Source organism: Vicugna pacos, chromosome 2, assembly GCF_048564905.1.
Source record: "Vicugna pacos chromosome 2, VicPac4, whole genome shotgun sequence".
NCBI lineage: Eukaryota > Metazoa > Chordata > Mammalia > Artiodactyla > Camelidae > Vicugna > Vicugna pacos.
Window position 1 is genome coordinate 108,379,185 of NC_132988.1, and position 21,745 is coordinate 108,400,929.

Sequence of the window (21,745 nt, forward strand, 5' to 3'; positions counted from 1 at the left end):
AAAAATAAAAATGATGAGCTTTGAAGTAAAATGTTTTCGCTGAGTCGGCAGCACAGTCATGGATGTTTGTGCCACACACTGGCTTAGTTTTCTGTGCTTGTGACCACACTAAGAGATGTGGAAGCCTATACATTTTACTACAAGATGAAGAAGAGTATGTGCTAAAACCCCATCACAGGCACACACATGAAACATCTAGGTTTTTATTAGTGGAGTTTAAATGAAGTCACCTTTTAGAATTCCTTGAGTTGAATGTTCCTCAAATATCTCCACAGTGAAATGAACAAAACTGCCTTTCAAGGAAAGTTTTGGCAACTGGATACCCTCCTGTCTCCAAGTCAGCAGTGAGCTGTAGTTTTAACACATGTGGAAACAATACATTAGGTGAACTTGCAAAAAGACCTTTGACAGCTATTCTCTTTGAATATCTTATAAGAGGAAAATAGTTCTTAAAAGGTGAAAAAAAAAACGATTGTCTGGTTTCACTTAATTTTCTTGGGGAAGCTCTGTTAATGACGTGGATTATGCACAAACATGCACATAGAGGCTTTCCATGATACCATGACTGGGGCTTCTTCATCCTAGGGGATTACGTGTGTGTGTTTCACATATATATGCTTCAGAAAAAAATTCTCAAATGTGGTTTGTTTGTCAGCTAATGCAATTGTCCCAATCTTTGTTTTCAAGAAAATTAAAATTGCCAGCTATCTAGTAATCTTATATATGCTTAATTAGAAAACATGGAGAAAACAACAAAAAAAATCCTCTAGATCAATGCACAGATTTTCATGTACTATAATATGTATAGATCAAGATGTATGTTTTAACATTTATGGAACAGAAATAAATTGTGAATGATACACTAGCTGAAACTGAGGGAAAAAATTCATATACAGTCTATAATGAGTAAAGATAGATAGGAAAATCAAATTCTTACTCTGGAATGTCAGTGAAGTTGGTTATAACAATTGGGGTGGAAAGCAAGGAGGAGGGGAGCAAGACTATGATAATATAGTTCTAAAGTCCCGTCAGCATGGTAGCCCAGTCCATCTTTTCATAAGTTTCTGTAGAAAGAGCTTACCATGAGGCATTAGCCTATCCATTCAATTATTCATTCATTTGTTAAAAGATTTGCCTTAAGTGAGAGCTTGTACCGAGCACTGTGCCAGTTGTTTGATTATAAATGATAAAACTCCTAGTCTCCACCTCCCAGGGGTTCGTGTTTTGTGCGGGATTGGGCATTCGGGCCACGGATGGAGACTTTTTCACAGCATGTTGGGTGATGCGCATTCAGCATCATCCTTAGATCCAAGCAAGAAGGGTCTCTTCCCTGAATCCCTTTCTTTAGAGGACCCTACGTATCACAAATTGAAACAAGTGAATACATTTATTAAAGAACTCGTGGGTGCTTCTGACTTGGGGTCCAGTGCTCTGCATCATCACAGCACAACCTAGAAACTCTAAACATTTGCTCTCATGACTGACCCTGTTTAGTCCCCGAGAAGTATTTCTCCACATCTCTGTTGCTATGTTGTTGAAACAAAAGGCAACTGCATCTGAATTCTGTAAATGTTTGTGACGGTCTCGCTTCTAATGCCTGAGATGAATGCTGCTTTTGAGTTCAGGGAGGACTTGACGGTACGACCAAAGGCAAATTGGTTAATTGGTCAAATTCTTTATCTGAGATAATGGATACATATGTATACATATGTAATACATAATACAGTAACAATATTATGTTCTATAGTCATATTATTAGTGTAACATAATATAAAATATACTGTATTATAATTAAAATAAAATTTTAGATTTACTTAATTAAAATTTGCTATTTATTAATCTGTGTTTAGCCTTTTATGGATTTTTAATATTTTAGAAAAGTTGTTTAAAAAACAGAATAATTTCAATTTTTCCATTTTTAAAGCTGATTTTTAATGACTGTACATTCAAAGATTGAACATTTTTAAATACAATTTCATTTTTCTTAAATTTATTAAATCATCTTTAGTAGCATGTACATTATATAAAGATCTTGACTATAGCAACATCATTAGTGATTTTACTGAAATAAAGAAAAATATAGGATATTATAGATATCTCCACTGCTCTTTCTATAATTCTTCCAAATACCCTTAGAATACCAATAGAATATCTATCTATACATTGAGAATAATTCATTGATTTTTAATATTTTACTGAATTTTAGTTTTATGAAAACCATAGCCTTAAATATAGCAAAGAAAGAAAATAGATATTTCTGTTACCATTTGGTAAAAAATACATTAAGATGTGCATTCACATGAGCCTCAGTTTGCACTTTTGCCCCAAGCCGTGCAATGTTACATACTGGCCCGTTCATATTCATCTATTTGTTAATTTACAAATAAATACCAAGACAATACATTGTGCGATCCAGTTAATGTATTATGCCATGGAGGATATTTAATAAGGAATAAAATAGGTATCCTCCCTTCGAAGAGGGTTCCTCTTCGGTTATTATTTTGTATGAAAGAGTGATAATTAAACAGGCAATTGTCAGTTCAGTGTTGTGATGTGGTGTCTAAAACACAGTGCACTATAGGAGCACAGAGGGGTACACCCTGGGAGGAGGCTCAGGAAAGTTTTCTAGGGTAAATTGTAAAATAAACCTGAAAAATGAGTTCAGATATCTAAGAGAATAAGAGAAGAGTTGAAAATATAGCCTCCTAGATGGAAGGGAAGTCATAGCAGAGCCCTGGATGCAGAAAAGAGATAATTCTTTCTGTAAGAGAAGATAGAAAAGTATTCATTTATTTGTATTATAATATCTGTTCTACTTTTTCACTCACTTTGTACCGTCATCTCAATTTGGTAGGAAAAGAAGATAACCTTAAATAGTAATATTCCATTAAAAAAATACAATACCCATAATAATAATGACTAACCATTATACAGTACTAAGTGCGAAACACTTATATGTGAGCATTTTTCATACCCTAACTTATTTAACTCTTATAACAAATCTAAGAGGAAGGCATGATGATGATGATGATGATGATGATGATGATGATGATGATGATTTATTACCACCATTTTACAGATGAAAAGCTGAGATACAAAATGATTGTCATTTTAGATTCTGCAGCTAATAAGTTTCAGAGTCAGGATGACTTAGAATTAGGTTATCTGGCTCCAAATAACAGCAACAAGAATAATTTTAGTATTACATTTTATTTATATTTTATAGAATTTATTATGTAATAATCTATTTATATATAATAATTATCATTATTGACAGGGCACGTGCCAGGAATGTGCTAGGTATATTATATTATCATTTTTAATCTTTACAATGACAATTATTATTGCCTTTCTACAAATAACAACATTAAGCCTCAGAGAGATTAAGTAATTTGTCCACATTCACACCATTAGGAGGTCACATAGCTGAATGTCAAACCCACGTATTCTGATCATAGCCAGGCTAAATTGTCACCCAACTGAGAACAGTTTCTAAGTGTTCTTTAGAGTAAAGCTTTATAGAATTACAGAAGTTTCCTAGAAAATTCTTAAAGGACTTTGAATTTTGTGATGTAGCATTTATCTTGATTTTTTTCCCTTAAAAAATGGAAACCAGGCTTACACTTAAAAGAATTTTCTTTCTCATTCCATGATCCAGAATGGCGAGGCGAAATCAAGACTGATGATGCTTTTTTTTTTTTGAGCAATGGTGAAATTGCTGTTTTTCTCATTTTTAACATGGCCTCCGTATGTTTTGCTTTCAATGGAAATGTTTCTTTCAGCTACTTCTATGAAGTCCTCATGGTCAGAAAAATCTCAATGATTAAACTCTCTTTATTATAAAATATAGATAAACTACAGTTGGTTCAGGTTTTTCCGTTCCCATATTCCATTATATTTTTCTCATTTGAACCTTGGTCTCATTTTCATTTTCCATAAATGTGGTTACAGACTGTTCTGAGTTCTGCCGAAAAGAAGTAACAGAAACATATTTTAATGAGTTTTTGGTTAAGAGGTTGAATGAATAAAGCTGGGTGTCTTTGGGGCCAAGTCTTAGCACACATCCCATTGTTCCTTCAGAAAAGGTTTTTTTAGCTGAAAGAAATCTTTCTCTAAAAACAGCCCCCCTACTGTTAGGAAATTTATAAGGCCCCACCTAATCTAATTTTTCTTTGCCTCTGTCAAATCTGGGTTGAATTAAGACTGGGTGAGCCAATATTGTTTAAGGAGGATTACAGCTATTTGCACAGAAAAATACATATTGTGATTTTATATTCTAGCTTATTTACAATTAACAGATGAATTGTTCATTCATTATGAAAGCCATTGTGAAGAGAAAAACAATATTTATTGAGCTATCTCTGAATATTAAGCTCTATAAAAGGTGCTTCAAATCTGTCACCTTCCTTTAATCTTCCAAAAATGTATTTTTTAAAGTATTATTATCTCATTAATACAGATGAGGAGGGGTAAGGCCCAGCAAGGTTTAAAGAAATGTGCCAAAATTTGCATATCTAGTAAGTGACAGTTGATGGGTGGAACTGAAATAAGAGGTCAAAGCCTGAGCTACCAGAATTGATGAAAAAAGTTTCTGATGTTTGGAAGGACCTTTTCCATAAGCGTTTGAGAGAAAAACACCAACATTTTTATTTTTGGAACTATCTGTTCTCTCATCAACCTTCCACAAATTGACTATTTTGCTTATACAATAATATATTTTTAATGTCTGAAACATGTAAAATTAATGAGATATAAACATGAAATTGTAGGCACTATCAAATCTTACAATACGTAGATTTCCAAAAATACTTTGAACAAATAAATGTAGCTATTAAAGTGATATTTTAATAGATAGATCATGACCAATTTCCCAGTATTTTGACAAAATCAGCATCTCATAAATATTTATTACAAACTAGATTTATCCTTTTACTATAAAGAGGATTGTAATCCATAAAGCAGTATTTGACAAAATTGGTAAAGCTGGTGTTATGCAGATATTTTCTTGAATGAAAAGATACATGTACATTTCAGAAACTGTAAACCAGGGAAAGAATTGATGATTTTCACAAGTTCCTAGGGGATAAAAAGCAAGCTGGATGGTTTGGGAGAACTCATATTATAACAGGATCACAGGAAGTCAAAATACTTTATTAAAAATAATAATATCAATTATTTTTATATCATAGTGAATTATTGAGTCAATATTTCTCTATCTCTTTCACTTTTACTTTCTTTCTTCCTAGCTTAGTCTCATTCCATTTTCATCTTAGAATTCAGCAATGTTTTATCAAGCTACTCTTGGCAGTAGGAGGAAGTTTGCTCATGTGTTATCACACAGAAAAAAAGATGTAGGATGACTTGACAATAGTGAGGAAGAAAACTACATATTGTTGATTTTTTTGATCCATATTGATCTGAAAAATAAGGCGCTAAGGTCTTCAGTGTTCTGTACTGGGCTTCATCCTGGAGCATCTTTAATGATAGATTGTATGAAGACAAATTTGCTGTTGCTAGAAGACTGAAAAACAATAGTTTGTTTTGGAAGGTACAGAGAGGTTTCAACAGGTTGGATTCTTGGATTGGAACATGTAAGAAGAAATTTAACAGGGATAAATACAATCAAATTGCAGCATATTAAAAAATGTCAGTAGTAACGTTGGTTGGAGAAGAAACAGATAAATACAGATTATATGACATGAGATTGAATTGGCTGCAGAATAAGTGTGAGCTAGCTTTGTGACATACTATTTAGAAAGGAGGAATAAAAGATTATATAATTCATGGGCTACGTTAATACTAATGGAATATGTGGAGTGTACACTGTACTAGTTGGATTAGATTTAGAATCATGTATTTACTTTGGATGATGTACTTAGAAAGGATAGTAACAAAGTACATTTGTTTAGTCACTTGAGCTACCTTCTATGTCTTGGGTATGATGCTAGGCACTGGGTTTAATGATGAGAAGAATATATTCTCTATATATAGTTAAAGTTTCCATGAACTACAATGTCTAAAGTATGGGGAGACCAGGCATTAAACATATAAACAAGTAAATCTGTATAAGTAATGCAAAATTCTTTCTATGTTACCATTTAGCAAAAAAAGATGACTAAACAAATTATCACAAAATTGGAGGATGGATATAGATGGAATGATTTTAATTAGAAGCTATACAACATAAGAAAAAATTTGCCTTTCAAGATTCTGTGTATGTGGGGTAGGGAGGACATCAAAGAAAAATATTTTCCATACCTACTAAAAATAAGGTGTCGTGAGAAAGCTTTGAGAGACATTTCATGGATAGTCAGATGCCATGGATAAAGGAAACACAGGGTGGTTTCAAATGAGATCACCCACGTTACTACTGATTGCATTTATGAGCCCTGATTTTCAGCCACTTCTCATATGGGCAGCTGTATACAGCATGGTCCAAAGTGAACAAAACAGGAATTTATTTTTCTGAGGAATACACCTTTTTTTCAGCTAGTAAATATTTAAGTATAAAAGGATGGTCAGTACATTATGTCTCAGGAGTTGATGTGTTAGGCACAGATCTGAAGAATGATAAGCTATCAGATACAATTCCAGGCAAAGGAAACAGAATATTTTTAAGTACTGAGATGGGAAAGAGGACCAGAGGAAGTTAAAATTCAAGATATGGCCATCTTTTTCCTAAAAATTCTCATTACTATGTTTTATAAATAAGTCTTACAAGGAGAAATTCACCTTCTAATTTGAAAAAGTTAAGTGTTTACTGAATTGCTTGGAAAGAAGTCAAACTATAATCGGTAACAGTATGGATGTGACTTCAAGATATTCCAGATATTTTTAATATCAAGATATTTTTAAACTTGATGATGTCTTCTCTCTTTAAAGCTATATAGTTTCCCCCTCTACCTCTTTCTTTTCCTTTCAGTTTATCCCTCAGATACCCAGGACATTTTACCTAGAGTTTCTCACAGTCAGGATTTTGTCAATTAATTATGATGTAGTTTAACTTCTTCCCCTGATCTCTGTATGTACTCCAAATTGGCTGCTGGATCTAGGGATGTCATCAAACTAAAGTGCTATCTTTATGGTAAAATTATAGATACCTTTGTTCTTTCATTATAACCCCCTGGTTTTCCTATTTTGTGTTGTTAGCAACTAGTGATATTCAATGTCTGGATTCTTTCATTTAAAAGGGCTTAAAATGTTGGTATTTTAATTCTGAAATTTAATTTTAATTTTAATAACAAATGATTGTATAAGAAAATTATTTAATTTATCTACTATTTGTTTACTCAGTGGTATACTTCCTGCAGGGAAAAAGGCAAAGTGCTTGATTTGTTCATATCATTTATTCAACTTGCAAGATAGTAAATTGGTTCCCTGTGATCTTTAGAGAAATAACTAGTTAGTTTTTTAATCATATGAACTCATGGATTTAAATATATTTGATATATTTCAATCCATTGCAGTTAATACACTTGTGGAAGCTCAATTTTTCTCATCTGTTGCCAGTGGTGGCCTCTTCAAGCTTGCCTCTGAGTCTATTGATACAACCCTATGGTCTTTAATAATGTCTTTGCTATCTGATGTGTCCAGATGTTCCAGATTCACTGGGTGTTTTTTCCTTCAGACTCAGATTCAGCCAGATTTTCCCAAGATGGATCAAATTATTTTCATAAGAAATAGTATCTCAAGACAACAGTCTGGGTGCAGAGGTGTTCACTGCTACTGAGTTACTCATTATTGGTAGGTAGATAGATAAATGTATACATATAGACAGAAAAGATAGGTAAATGTATACAGCTAAATAGATCTGAGCTCATACTATTTCTAATTCAAATTGAGGAACAGAGTATTTTTACTTAACTTCTTCTAAATTACATCTTTTCTTCTTCCACATTGAATATCCTGGTTCTGAGGGGTATAAAGAATGAAAAAAATAATAATCATCATTTGTTATTTCTGAAAACTGTTCATTTTTTTTGCGTGTGCTATCCTCAATCCTGCTTTTTATAATTTATCTGTATTCACAATGTCAGCTCACATAGTCATTACACACTCTAGTGCTTCCCTTGTTATTGTCATTTATTCTTGATTCTATAAAAAAACTTGAATATATAATTATCACCACTGACCATGATCTAGATATCTCTCTATTCATTATAGCTGTGTGAAACTCGGTCTCCAATTGATTCTTTAGGAAAGCCTCAGTCTTTCTCTGAATTATTAGATGCTAATCACAATTTATTTATTCAGTTTTGCTAAATATAAACTCTTTGATTCACATTTTCTTTTATTAAATATCTTAAACATTTTATGCCATTTTCTTTTGGTACAAGGGTTGTCAAGAATTCTGATGATAATGTAATTCTCTTTCCCTCATATATCATTTGCTAGTATTGTTTCATTGCCCAAAGGACTTTTTCTAACATCCAGACATTTTACTAGAATATAAAATGGGTGTTAATTTTTCTGAGTTTGTGCATAGTATATACTTTCTATATGTAGTTGCAGCTCTATTTTTTAACTTTAGGAAAATTTTCTTGCATTATAACTTTTAATATTTCTTCTGTTCTCTTGCTTTGTTTCTTTATTCTTCAGAGTTTACTTTGTTTGTAAGCTGTACCTATTTGCTTGTTTTCAATATTTTCTTTTTATTGCATCCTTTTAGTTGCTTTCCTCACTTTAAGAAGAGAATTAATTTTCTTCCTTTTAATTCTCTTGAGGCATTATTTACTGTGTTTATTAACTCTTAATTTCCTTTCAGTTTTGTGTTTATTCCTGATGTACCTCCTTCTTTTAGTCCTAATTCTTTTCTGACTACTTTAACTCATTTCTGAGTTTTTTCAAATTATGATTTATATTGTTTCATATCGTATATCATTTTTGATTCTTTATAGCTCTTTTATACTGTATGTTATGGTTTTGATCTTTTTTTATCTATTTGATGTGATTTTGTGATATAGAGATATATTATTTTGCTCCTTATTTTTTTCTACCTTATTATAACTTTGTATGGTGCCTGGCTTGATAACCTTCTGTTGTTCATCTTCATGAGAATTTATTTTTTTCTAAACTTTTAGGAGACATGGTTTAGCTAGATTTTTTTCCTTTCTGTTTTTTTAATGAAGTAATCTAAAATATGGTACCTTGATTTCTGATATTCCTTGACTCTGTCCCTGTCTTCTACTTATATCTGGCTCTATTTATTTTTGTCTATTTTTATTGTATTCCACCCAATTGTGCTCCCACTCACAGCAGGGTCTGTAGTGTGAGACCCTGTCCTGTAATGGCTCCCAAGCTGGTCAATTTCTAGAGTTCATAAGGAATGGGCTTCTTCAGCTCCTAAAGTTCCCTAACAGACCCTCTGTACTCGCATATTCCTTGAGTGAATAAACCTCCTTCCAGATTCAGCTTTGCTCTAAAATATCCTGCCATGTTTTCCAGTGATAACATAAGAGTCTTGTAACTCTTGGTTTTTTTTTTTTTTTTAACAAGTTTTTATATTTTGGCTTCTATGGGGATACCTTGTCACTTCATGTTACACACGTACACACACACACACACACACACATGTACAGGTTTGATGTTCCACTATGTAGTTGTTTCCTTTGTTTTTGTAGGCATTTGGGAAAATCCAAAACCTATGCTGCCACCACTGCTGCCATCTTCCCAGAACTCACCAGAATTTGCTTTTAATTATTTAGGTTGTAGCCTTGAGCCTTAAGATTTAAAATTTCTTTGGGGATTTTTATTGTCTTTATTAATAGTCAGAGAATGACTCTCAGCTCCCTGTTCCAGAACAACTCTCTCATACTGGATTAGCAGGCCTCCTTTCAGTGTTAGCAAGGTGACTGTGTACTATTAGTCACCAAATAGGATTTTGGACGTTGTAAACTGGCAAGCCTTACATGTCTGCAATTTAAAAGTGTCTCCATTCCTATTTAAAAATTCTATTAGTTACTATCCTAATCTCAAATCTTAAATGGAGGTCTTACTGAGAGATACCAATTTCTCCAAACTGTAGATTGAATAATAAGCCAATTAGCACATTTAGTTGCATGTTTCTTACCTGAAAACACGCATGAGGAACACCTCCAAATCCACAGCCCCCAAAAGCCCAGATATTCTTTGGTCTGGATCAGTGTATGCTTATGTTTTGCCAATAGCTGTCCTGCTGTGCGGGAATATTTCTGAAGCTTTGGGCCACAGGCAGGGAGATCTGGGTGTGCCCGAAACCCAGCGATGCATGTCAGACATAATAAACAGAAGAAGAAAATACACAGACAGAGGAGAAGGTCGCATGAAGACAAGAGTTCTGTTAGTTGGCCTGGCTTTTGAGGGAACAGGAACAGCCAATGCCTAGTGCATGTTCTGGCCCCAAGCCAGGACATCCAGTTTCTTCCAAATATCAGTTCTCTGCTTAACAATGAGAAAGCAGTGAGGACTACGGTAGTTCAATTTTTTTGTATTAGAAACTTCTCTACTTGTCAACATATCCTACCTGATCTAAGATGTGAAAGGCAAGGGTTGGAAGCTCAAATGCTCACAGAAGCAAAATGCGCAGGAAATATAAATGAACAAGGATGATAAAAATTTCTATTTTCACCTAGATGCACTTGACATTTTAAAGGAAAAAAGAAAAAACAGACTTCTTCCCATGCATGTGCACGTGTGCGTTCTCACTTATTTTTTTAAATCGCCAAGTCCTCTCTATCATCTACTTTCCCACTTTTAATAGAAACATGGGTAAAATTAAATTTGTCCTTCCTCCTGAGTCTCTCCTACAGAAAACAGCACTAGTACAATAACAACAACAAGTGGCACTTGACACTTGACCTGATTATAATGTAAACGACAGGCAGTTGTACGGTCATTTTAAAACTGGAACTTGCAGGCTCCATCCAAAGGTAGCACTTCTACTCAGTGCCAGATGATTTTTGTCATGCACTCATATTGGCCAAAATTGCCAGATACTCCACTCTTTCCAAAGAAGCAGGATGTTCAGAGTATTGTGTCCCAGGACTTAAATATTAGCGACTCATTCAATTAACCTAAACATTGTGTAGGCAAATATTGTGTGGGCCAAACAAAATACATCTGCCGGTGATGGAATAGAGGGTACCACTTCTGCTTAAGAAGTCCAAACTAGTTTTATTCTTCCATATTTTCATTCTTCTTGTGTTTCAAGACCAAGCTCACAGACTACCTTCTTTGTGAAAAGCTTTTCTTGAATCTCTCCAGATGATACGTGTTTCACTCCTTTGTCTCACTCCTTTGTGTTCGCATTATCCCCTCAACAGACCTCAGTCACAGCAGTTATACAATTTTTCCACTTATTTCTTTGCCGGTCAATCTCCCATGTTAAGCTGGAAGTTCTTCTAGGTAAGAGACTGTAGTGGGTTGAATCATGCCCCTCAAACTATGTCCACATGCTAAATCTGAGATCCTGTGAGTTTGGCTTGATTTGGGAAAAGGATGTTTGTGGATGTAATTAAGTTAAGGATCTCAAATATGAGATCATCCTGGATAATCTGGTGTGCTCTAAACCCAGTGACACGTGTCCTTATGACAGACAGAAGAGGAAATGACACAGAGGGAGAAGATGGAAGACAAAGGCAGAGATTAGAGAGATGCCGCCACAAGCCAAGGAATGCCTGGAGCCCCCAGAAGCTGGGAGAGACAAGGAAACATCTTTTCCTAGAGCCTTCAGAGTGAGTGTGTTTGACAGCTTGATCACTGACTCCTGGCCTGCAAAATGTGATAGAAAAAAAATTCTGTTGTTTTAAGTCACTTCACTTTGGGGGACTTGTTACAGCAGCTCTAAGAAATTAATTCAGGCACAATGCTTATATAACTCAAAATCCTAACTCCCTGGCCCAAAGTCTGGCCTGTAGGTGGCAGGCAGGAAATAGATGTGAATTCTTTGGAATCACAAGTATAAATTCTCACTCTTCATGAGCTTATGAGTTTTCTTGAACATTTGGTGCACTGACATGGAACGTTATTATTCTATTTCTCATAAATAAGTTTCTTAAGTAGACTTAATAAGGCTCAATAATCAAACAGTAGCAGCTCATCAGTGTTGGAAATCTTTCTGTCCCATTCCTCTCAGCAGAAGGCCATAAAGTGTGCCTCTCTATAGGTAAGCAAAGAGAAGCAGCTACTTCTTCTGCGTCAGAGGTGCTGTGTAGTATGAAAGATCATCTCTTTCCCAAAGAAAGTTATCATCTTCATTGAAGTCAGAATAGCAGAATGCAGCCTGATAACAGAAGACACCAATTTGAACCAAAGCACTTCTGGTTACCAGCTGTGAGACCTCGAGTAAATGATTTTGCTTCTCTGAGGGAGTCAGGGTAACAGAGGAGGTGATAAACACTGTAAGTATTAAAGGATTGGATAGGTTAAAAGTTCTCTGTGAGTATCTGGATTTAGAAGGGACTAAAAAAAATGTTACTTGCCTTCTACGGATTTCCAGTACTCTGTTTTCTCTTGATTGAAGAATTAAAGGTTGGGAAAATATATTCACTGAGCCTACTGGTTTAAATTTAAGGGCATTAAGTTAGATTTCCTATTCTTAAAATGCAATCCAGATTTTCCTTCTCTAATTCCTGAAAAGCTGGCTGGGGGATGGGCAGGCTGAGGAACTGGAACTTTTTCCTACCACGAGGACCCTTAAGTCCTGGAGGTGTTATTTCCCTCGCTGAATGTTTTTAAATCGTGTTCTGCCTTGGTTCTATATTTAACGCTCTTCTTCTTGTTGATTGTTAGTTGATGGTTGTAATCAGTATTATGACTCATAATGAGAAGGTCACAAAGATGAAATCATGTGCCCACAACTAGAGTCACATCAATGCCAAGGCTTTTTGTGAAGAAGCAGGTCTTGCAAATGGTATTTAGCCTTATCAACTCAGTTTACTCAGTTTGCAAAACATATTCACCATCATGTGGGTGTTGTTGGTAATTATGTCGGCCTGTCAGTCAATCTTTCTAAAAGAGAAATACATCCACCATAAGACCTGGAGAAGAAAGCTTTTATCCCACTCCCTGTGAACCATTCTGAAGGCTGAGGAAAGAGCAGGAAGATTACCAGAGGGCGGCATCTTCAGCTTTGTCAGTCTTGAAAAGGAGCATATGGTACATTAGGTTATATAACTAATTTGTACTGATCAGTGGTTCTGAACTGGGGAGGATTTTAAATCCCAGATGACATCTGGCAATATCTACAGACACTTCATTGTCACAACTTGGGAAGAGAGGATGCTCCTGGCATTTAGGGGGTAGAGGCCAAGGATGCTGAGAAAAATCCTGCAACACACAGGTCAGCCCCCAGAACAACAAACTGTACAGCCCAGCATGCGAACAGTGCCCTGGTGGAGAAACCAGAGAATAGGTAAACACAAGAGAAGTGTCTGGAAAGGAATACTCACTTAAGCTTGGGACTGACATAGCTGTTATGGGGCACATACATGCCAGAGTTTTAGAGACCAAGAGAGGAAAATAAAATTTTGTGAAGAGAAATAGAGACATGTATTTTCAAAATAATATGCAAAGCAAAATGTGGCATGATTTTGAGCAATCAGTGGAGGATAAGGAAAGAGATATTTGATCTGACACCTGTGTTGCATGTGTTACAATGCCACTAAGGTTATTAAATTGAGGCTGTAGTAAAGGACATGTTCACTCAAGCACTCTCCTTTGTTATGTAGTACACAGTGTTGAATGAGTCACAAAAATGTAAACTTTGTTTGTGTCATCAAGTAAAGGGCTGAATTTTGGTTACTGAGCATTTTCAAATCTTGTCTATTAAGACACAAAGGGACCAAACATGTAGATAAACATAGAAGGAAGCAAGAGGGAGAAGGAAGAGAGAGATGCTAACATCCTTATCTAACATCACATCAAGTCGAGAGATATTACCTTTAACTACAGAATAACCGATAGAGGTTTGAGACTATCATTTAAGGGTAACAGTTTTACTAAAGTAATAAAATTTTAACAATCAAAAGGTTGTTTGGGGTTTGCAGATACAAACTACTATATATAAAATCGGTAAGCAACAGGGTCCTACTGTACAGCACAGGGGAAGCTATATTCAATATCTTGTAATACCCTATAATGAAAAAGAATATGAAAAAGAATACATAGATGTGTAACTGATCACTACGTGTAACTGAATCACTATGCTGCTGTGTAACTGACACAACATAGTAAATCAGCAATACTTCAATTAAAAAAAGAAGTTTGGAATGGAAAGGTAGGAACTGAAGTGAAGAGGCAGCATATTAAGTTGATCATTAATAAAGGTAGCAAAGATACAATTTAGCATTAGGAAGGAAACTTCAGGGGAATAAACAAAAAAAAGAATGATTGTAGCTAAGAAATGGAGTGTTGGACAGGGATTGTATAATGGATGTGATGGTGGTAGGGGTGGGTCAGACAGGAGGCTTTTTTTTTTTTGAAATCATAGGCCATTCCATGCAATTTCTTTGTTTAATCATGTGCAAGTATTACTTTGGTAACTTTAATAAGGAATTAATAACAATGTGGGCAATTAGGTGAAGGGTTTGAACTTAATACTCTATAGTCTGTCTCTGACATCCCAGCCATTATAGACTCTCCAGCTGTCCACAGTTAATATCTGTTTTACATAATAGTTGATTTTATAATTAGGGTTCATGAAGGGTGTCATCTAGGGGAAAAGCTTTTTACACATATTTTTTTCCCTAGATTTTTAACAACCCTGGGAAAGGTGGTTAAGACACTGGGAAAATAAACCCTGAGATAGATTTGTGTTTCGGAAGTTGGCTGGAGAGTGCTAGGGGGCAACACCTGTGTGGGAGTGAGGACGCGGGTCCAGGCAGGAGGATGTGGCGGGCTGCCAGCGGTCCCAGCATCCACAGCCAATTCTAGAGGGAATTGTGGGGCTGAGATGGCCTCCCAAAGTTGTCCCAAGCAGAGGCAAGAGGACCTCTCATATTGACAGCAGTTGCCTGGAGGCTTGGCCATGGGTGAAGAGGCTTTCTTCAGCTGAGGACAATTCCCCAGAAAGTCAGCCGAGAGCTGTAAGCCCCTGATGCTCCGGCGACTGGGAAAATCTCTGTGTTATTACACTGATCAGGCATGCTGCCTTCAGGATCAGCATAGCCACTATCACCTCCAGCAGATAGATGTGGAAACGCTAGGGCTCCTTATGATTTTAGCCACGCTGACCTCCCCTCACCAACATATCGTATCACAACACGCATTTTGTAATCTGGCCGTGTCCACTTTTCTCCGTTCTTTTGAGCAGGCTATCCTTTCCGTCTGAGATGTCATTCTCTCTTTTCTTCTCTAAGACTTCCGGTCGGTGATCCTTCAGCAATCCTGGGAAAAGTACTAGGTGAGGTTTGCTGTCTTTCCATTTACCCTACCGTACGACGCTGTAAATTTCCTGTGAAATATATTTTTATATATACATAATATATAAAATACATGTAGAGAGAGATTTTTTTTTTGGTCCCTCTTACTAGACTTCTAAGCCTCTAAAATTTCAGACTTTCATTCTGTCCTGTTATTGTTTCCCAAGCACTAGGTTCACTGCTTTACCTCTAGTAGGTGCTCAACAAACACAGATTGCAAATTTCTTGTAAGACAAATGGAAGGCTTGCTTTAAATCCCAAGTCTGATGCTCTATATTTTACACTTCAAATTTTAGGACCTCAGACAAATCCTTTTGTGTGTCTTTCCAGGTGTGCCCTACCCACTTTACAGGTTGGGTATAAAAAGCAAAGTGTACATCTAATAATGATGCGCACACTCTTTAAAGCCAAAGTAAAATGGTCCTATTGTGATTTTTTCCTTATGATTCTGACACCACCATTATCAACCCAACCTCAAGAAACATCAACTTCATCACTATAATGTTGCTTGGTTCCAACCACCAGCTGGCATTTACCTCTCCTGACCCATCTCCGTGACTCACTAAGCAGTGAGTTATGCCATTTCCCTACTATGATAACTGGTACCAAAACAAGACCACTGCCATTGAGTGTTTATTTTCAAATACAGTGTCTATAGGCATCCACATGACTGTGACTTTTCATACTATCCCAGTAAATGAAAGAGATTTTCCTCTAAGTTTGCTTTTTTGACATCTGACTCATGCCCAGACTAACATTTTAAGCAACAGGAAGCCATGCATCATTGTCCTGGGTGTATCTCAGATTTAAAGAAAAAAAATTGTGAGGTTGTCTGTCAGAGTCTGGACAAATACTTTCCTCCTGACTATCAATTTGAAGGAGAGACAACTCTTGGATTTATCATAAATAGATTTGAATACCTTTATGATTCTTTTCTGCTACTAGAGGGATATAGACTATCAAGAAATAAAAGAAATTGGCATGAGAAGTTTATTTTATGTAAAGTATATAGATATAGCCATCAACTGTGAACTACTAACTTTATAAAGTATCCATACTAAGTGGACATTTGTGAATAATCCTTGAAAAATCTAAATTTTAACATCTGTCTTTCTCTAAATAAAATATAAAAATCATTGTCCTCTTGAGAGTATTTGTAATATAGATATTCATTGTATGACGATTTCTAAGTTTATAGCTTTGTATTTCCTTTGGATAGCTTTATAAAACTTTATTTTGCAAAACTTACAAAGGCTATAAAGCCACTGAGCCACAAAAGTCTACGAACTCCATGAGGTATGAATACAGAAATAAATCACAACTAGATTCATTACAGTAAATTTGCTGGATATCAAAAACAAAGGATAAACAAGAGAATCAAGACATAGCTTTCAAAGGAGCATAAATACCACACAGACACACACCTGTCAGGTAGCTTCTCGACCAAGACGTTAGAAGTCAGAAGCAATGGTGTACAGCAGCGTCCACATGCTGTCAATCAAGGGTAGAGCATGGTGATTAATACGCCAGGTTTTGGTGTTACTGAGTACTGCGATCACAGCCTAGCTGTGCTGCTATCCCGCTGAGTGACCTTGAACAAAGGTTCTGACCTCTCTGAATCTTAGACTGCACATGTGTAACAAGGAGAAAATAATGATTACTGATACAAAATGAGACAACTCTCTCTCTATTTATAACGTGTTTAGTGCACTACATGGCATGCTTTCCTATTTTATTTATTTATTTTTCATGGTAAGATACACATAACATAAAATTCACCATTTTGACCATTTTTAAGTGTATAGTTCAGTGACATTAAGTACATTTACATGGTTATACAATCAGTCTGCAGAACTTCTCCATCTTCCTGAACTGAAACGTCATATCCTTTAAACATGAATTTTCTTCTCCCCCAACTCCAGACCCTGGTGACCACCATTTTGCTTTCTGTCTCTATGAATTTGATTACTCTAGGAACTTCAGGTTTCCTTCAAGTTGTGGCATGTGTCCGAATCTCCTTCCTCTTTAGAACTGAATAATATTCCGTTGTATGTCTGTCCCACATTTTGTCTATCCATTTATCTGTCCATGAGCACTTAGCTTGCATCCATCTTTTGGCTCCTGTGACTTGCACTGCTATGAACACTGGTGTACAGATACCTGTGAGTCCACGCTTTGAACTCTTTTGTGTATATACTCAGAAGTGGGATTGCTGGATCACATGGTTATTTGAGGAAATGTTATATTTTTAATTATTACTTATAAGTGCCATTACTTGATTCATTAGATTAAGAAGACCATGATGAAAAATAGAAGGTTTGCCACATTACAATGGATTTCCAGCACCTGTTCTACACTATGTATCCAGTAAATCCTTGCTGAGTGAATGTGTCAGCTTCATTGTGAGCCAGTATACGGTGCACTGAATGTAAAGGTAGAACATAGATGTTCAAATCTAAGCAGTCACACAACCCAGCTTTGTGGTCTGGCTTCTGGGTGCTTTAGTCACGTAACTTCCCAGGCTTCACTATTATTTCATGTGTAAATGGGAAGAGGAGAAAAGCCCTATTGTGAGAAACAAATGAGTACATTTATGTGAAGACAATCTGAAGTGCTTTGAAGAAACTATGATATTCTCATCAATGTTTAACCGTTATTCATCTAAAAACAGATGTTTCAGCATTTTCACAAAACACATGTATTGTGGTTTGACATTCCTTACATAACATTTTTGTAAAGCGTATTTCAAAATGACTTCTGGAGAAAATGATGAATCCTGGTTCTATTCACTTACATACTTAAGCACTTCGAAGTACTTTAAGAAATCAAAATATTATTTTTTGGTTATAAATTTTCCTGAACATCAGGGTTGAGGTTACATTAACTATGTGAAAATGCTGGGGGAGGGGGAAATCTACATAATAATAGGGCTTGAGAAATATATGAGAAGATGAATAATGAAGAAAGATAATTCTTTGCAACTGCAAAAGTGGTGTAAAATGCATCCTTATCTCCTCTTTGTTGGGTTTGGGAACCTCACCCCCACCCCGATGTGGAGTGCTAACTAAATACAAGGCACTCTGCAGGTCCTTGGCAGTACTAACACTGTCAGATGTAGGAAAAAGAAACTTAATTGTAATGATTTTAGAGGAAAAGCTGGGAGACGATGGTATCCTGATTTCCAGAACTCAAGTAAGGGATGAGCAAATAAACTACAGGAAAGTCAGGAGCAGATTTGGACTTCAGAAAGGATTGGAATCATCCCTTCCTGATAGGGCATTATAGAGCGCATTTCAGGAGGGGAGACGATCTTGTGACCATATTTGGAAAATAAAGTCTACCACCCCGCTGCAACACGCCCCCACCACGCCCCTTCCTGCCTATCTGTAGCCACACTTTTTCTAAGTGCCTGTAGAAACTGAGAGCAGAAATAATCTGGGCTATAACGTCTTAGAAGAATTCATTGATTCCATGAATGTTCCTGGGAACATATAGTACTAGGCGCTTCCTTTGTGACAGAAACGCCTCTGAGAACATTGCACATAGCTTTTTTAAAATTTAATCTTCATAGCAATTCTCAGAAATAAGGGCTTGGAACCTCCTTTCACAGGTGAGGAAGTTGAAGCTGTAAGAGTTTAAATAACTTTGTGGTGGATCTGTGTCATGGATCTGGGTCCACCTGAGAGCAAAGTTTATATTTTTATATTACCTTATAAACCTCGTGTATATGTGTGTGTGTGTGAGTGTGTGTACACGTGTGTGTATGTAACTGGACCACATACATGAACTCGTGGGACTTGGCAACCATGTTCCCCAACTCTCACATATTCAGCATAGTTCTCACTGACTTCCCACATCAAACACCCACCCTTGATACCAAATCCAAAATCCCATGTACTCAGTGACCATCCAGGAGAGCCTTCCCACTCCAACCCCAACCCCCTTCAAATATATATATGTACATAAATTTTAAGAGCAGCAAGTCACTTTTTATGAATTTTTCCAGTGCCCTGACCTTCATGACATCTTGTGCAGAAATACCCAAACTACATAATCACGGTTCTAGCTATCTAACTATGTCACAAAGACAAAGAAAGACTTACATAACATGGAATTCAAAGTATTGGGATGGACAGGAAATGTCATCACTAGCTAGCAAACCAAATGGCAAGGAGTATGGGACAATGCAGTCTGCCTCGGTCCAGGCCTAGCTTGGGCTAAGCTCATGATATAACCTACCTCAATCCCATTTAAATATTCTTACTTTATGAGGCCTGAAAAAATCTCTCTATAGAAATGACCAGCAAATTCTGTAATGCCTGTCATCCATACGGATTTAATGACTGGTCCTCTGACACGATTATTTCTATACTATGCACCACAGTATTTGTGTTTTTATTCTCTACCCTCTGCCCACTCAACCCATCTCCTCATCACCTATATAAAAGTTATAAATGGTCTATTTAACAAAAGTTAAATAGTTTATTCATTATGTTAATTTAGCTTAATTTAAAGGCCTATAAAACATGTCCATATTCAATCTGTTTAATATAGTTCCAACTATTAATTCAACTTTCTATTTTTCCTAATATCCAGAGGTTACACAGATACCATTATTTTCTATGAAAATTATTTTGAAGTTCAGGTATTATAAAAAATAGAAAAATAAGTTAATAGAGAAGTAGAAAGTTTTCTAATGTCATAATGCTAGTAATAATAATGCTCATAGTGATAATGGTCATTAAAAAAAAACCAAGGGATACATTATTCTTATTATTAAATCTATCTCTAAAGGTGCAATTGTATATAGTAAAATATTCAAATATTTTGGAAACAACATTTTACATGATTACTTACAGTTTCATAATTTTTAACTATAAGGTATAGACTATTACCTTTAGGGTATATTTGACTTGCTTTGTATTTCTGGGATACAAAATTGGCTCAAAGAAATTTCTGCTTTCATTTTTTCTAGTTTACAAATGAGAACTGAAGGTTAGTCAAAGGAAATCAGCTTTCAGGGAGAAAGATATTCTAAACAAACCAGAACAGCCGCCTTTTCCGAGAAACTCAGGCCCAGAGGCAACTCCATCGTGGCCAGTAGAACTACACCTGGAACCAGGAAGGGAGAGAGATGCCCCTACGAGCAAAGCGTCCTGAGGCCAGTGCTTGGCTCTGCGACTGGCCTCCAAAGAAGAGAAAGGTTTTCAAGAGCAGAGATAAGTTGTACCCTTTTTCATATTGAATCAGCAGTGAGCGGAATATAGTGATTAGAAGTTCAGAATACCACCAAAAATAAAAGAACAAACTAACATTCTCACTCAATCAATTTCTGCTCCATGAGATTTCCTCATTTGTTAAATACCGTGACCACCTTTACTGGAACTTCATTTTCCCCTGAACCTTCACAGGTTCATCGAGGAGTATGTTGTGGCAGGAATTAGTGAAAAAGAAATATAAAACCGAAAGGAATGGGGTCAAATTCTTTATGATGAAAGTCCTGTATGGAGTCATGTGGTTAAGACGTAAACACTACCTTGCATTTCCACCAAAGTCGTCTCTATTACACAGGTTTCTTGGCGTTGTGAACTCAGGAATCAGAAGTGGTCAGGTCTTCGGGGATGCCTCTGCTACCACTGCATTAGTGGGCATTGGAAGTACAAATAATAAATTCTGCAGGGCAATGTACTCTTTTTGCTTTGCCTTAGGCAATTCTGGGCAAAGAGAGGCACCTTTTTTCTGGACAAAAAAGATCTCAGTCTACCTGCATTGGATCTACCAGAAGGCGAAGTGATGGTGTCACACAGTTTTTGGCTTAAATAATCCTGGGCAATTTACTTAAACTCAGATTCCTCATTTATCAACTAGGAAGACTATTCCATCTTTATATAGTTGTGTTCAATTCATTAAATGATATAAGTAAAGTCCCGAGTGTGACTGCATTTAGAGATAGGGCCTTTAAGGAGATAATGTTAAATGAGGTCGTAAGGGCGGGTCCCTAATCTGATAAGACTGGTGTCCTTATAAATAGCAGAGACACCAGGAATGCAGGTTCACAAGAAAAGGTCCTGTGAGTTCGCAGTGACAGAGAGACAGCTACAAGCCAAGGCGGGAGGCCTCAAGAGAAACCAACTCTGCTGGCACCTTGATATTGAACTTCCAGCCTCCAAAAACTGTGAGAAAAGAAATTTCTATTGTTCAAACCACTCAGTCTGTGGTATTTTTTTTTATTGCAACCTGAATTAATTAATGCATACACTCAAATACATCACCGACTGTTGAAAATCAATAGTTCTCTCCATTTTGTCTCCATGATTTCCATTTCCTTGTAAAAGCCTGGTCAAAAG

At 36.1% G+C, this 21,745-nt stretch overlaps 1 long non-coding RNA gene across 1 annotated transcript; it reads left to right on the forward strand.

Annotated features, from left to right (window-relative positions):
• Positions 1-13,862: 13,862 nt before the first annotated feature.
• LOC140700582 (uncharacterized) lies at positions 13,863-20,674 on the forward strand. The gene is made up of 3 exons (XR_012078992.1): positions 13,863-13,943; positions 15,290-15,379; positions 20,374-20,674. It is a non-coding gene; the product is annotated as an uncharacterized lncRNA (long non-coding RNA).
• The last annotated feature ends 1,071 nt before the right edge of the window (positions 20,675-21,745 follow it).